Genomic DNA, 1,910 nt, shown 5'->3' on the forward strand with positions numbered 1-1,910 from the left:
TAAAGATATTGAACAAGACCGGCCCCAAAACTGAGCCCTGGGGAACACCGCTCGTGACCGGCCGCCAACTGGATTGAACTCCATTTACCACAACCCTCTGGGCCCAGCCGTCCAGCCAGTTTTTTACCCAGCAAAGAGTACACCTGTCTTAAGCCATGAGCAGCCAGTTTGTCCAGGAGAACGCTGTGGGAGATGGTGTCAAAGGCCTCACTGAAGTCCAGGTAGGCCACATCCACAGCCTTTCCCTCATCCACTAGGCGGGTCATCTGGTCATAGAAGGAGATCAGGTTGGTCAAGCAGGACCTGCCTCTCATGAACCTGTGCTGGCTGGGCCTGATCCCCTGGTTGTCCCACACATGCCTTGTGAGCGCCCTCAAGATGAACAGCTCCATAATCTTCCCCAGCACCGAGGTCAGGCTGACAGGCCTGTAGTTCCCTGGATCCTCCTTCTGGCCCTTCTTGTAGATGGGTGTCACATTGGCAAGCCTCCAGTCATCCGGGACCTCCCCCGTTAACCAGGAATTTTCTTTCATAAATTTGTGAACGTCCACTTCACACTAGTTAAAAGCTGACTAAGGCTTAGTTAGGGACACAAAATCCATGCATCTATTGTGGGTTTCATTTAATCAATAACATTTATATGTGACAAAGTATGGGCAGTTTCTGCACAGGCATATCATAAATCTAAAACTTTCCCAGCTCCCAGGGGCCACAGACATAGACACAGAGGTAAATTCCTGATGCTCTGGGAACCTTTGCTGGTGTATTCAGTATTGGGCAGAGAAAGATGACAGCAAGGTGATGTGATGCAGGTACAGGAGGCTGCTGCACCACGGTCAGGGCATTCCCTTGCTGCCAGCACCTCTCCCAGAGCCCCACATTTGCCTCAGTGACTGCCAAAACTAAAGACTGGTAATGAGTGTATTTAAAGGCTTCCAGAGCCAGGGATTCTCTGGGAAATTCTCTCTTTGCTGAAAGAGCCTCCTGCAGCCTGTGTGTGTGTGCAAGGCAGGGTGCATGGGACACAGGAAGGAGCAAGCACAGAGGCAGTGGAGCTGCCTGCAGCACTGCACTGAGCAGCAGTCACACAGCCAACGCGACACATTGCAGACAAGCAGATGATGTGGCGTATGTGTTCCTTGCCCACACGCAGCTTTTGCTCATGGGCCAGCTTGTACTAGCGAACAAGGGTGCAGCACAGCAACACATGCCAAATGCAGACAGGTGGGAGGGATGGTTGGTGGGCAGAGCACCCTGGGGGGATGGTCAGGGGTGAGTCAGCTGGCCCAGTGGGACTTACAATACCTCCTCTGGCAGGCAGGGAGAGGAACTGAAGGGAACTGAAGTAGACTGGGTGCTGTGGCACCTGCAGCCTAGGCTGCAGAGGTGAGGATGGGATCTCGAGCCTGCTGCTGGATTTCCCCACTGAATTCCAAGTACAAGGCACTGCAAGGCATATAATACAATTTAGATGTATTAGGTCCTGATTTGTGATTGCAAATTGAATTTTGCCTGGCCAAAAACCCAAACACTCAAATGATAATAAAATATGTGTGGAGAGTTTGCACTCTCAGTATTTATTATTTATAGACTGAACCCACAGGTATAAATGCTATTCTCTGCTCCCAAAGCACATTGTGCTTCTCCCCGTGCACAGTCACAGGGTTCTTCCCCAATGCAGTGCACAAGGGGATGGTGTGGCATTGAAGAGAGATGGTTGCTAAGCTCCCAGGATTGCCCAGAGTGGCACGGCATGTCCTTTCCCCGTGTCCAGGACAACCATTCTGGCAGGTGTATGAAGCCTGGAAATGCCACTCAGCCAACAGTGGTGGTCGAGGGTGGTCGGATATAAACTTCCACTGATCACAGCATTATTCTCCTCCTGTGTGAGCAATAGGGGTACATCCTGG

The sequence above is a fragment of the Pygoscelis adeliae genome, unplaced genomic scaffold (assembly GCF_000699105.1).
Source record: "Pygoscelis adeliae isolate BGI_AS28 unplaced genomic scaffold, ASM69910v1 Scaffold487, whole genome shotgun sequence".
Lineage (NCBI taxonomy): Eukaryota > Metazoa > Chordata > Aves > Sphenisciformes > Spheniscidae > Pygoscelis > Pygoscelis adeliae.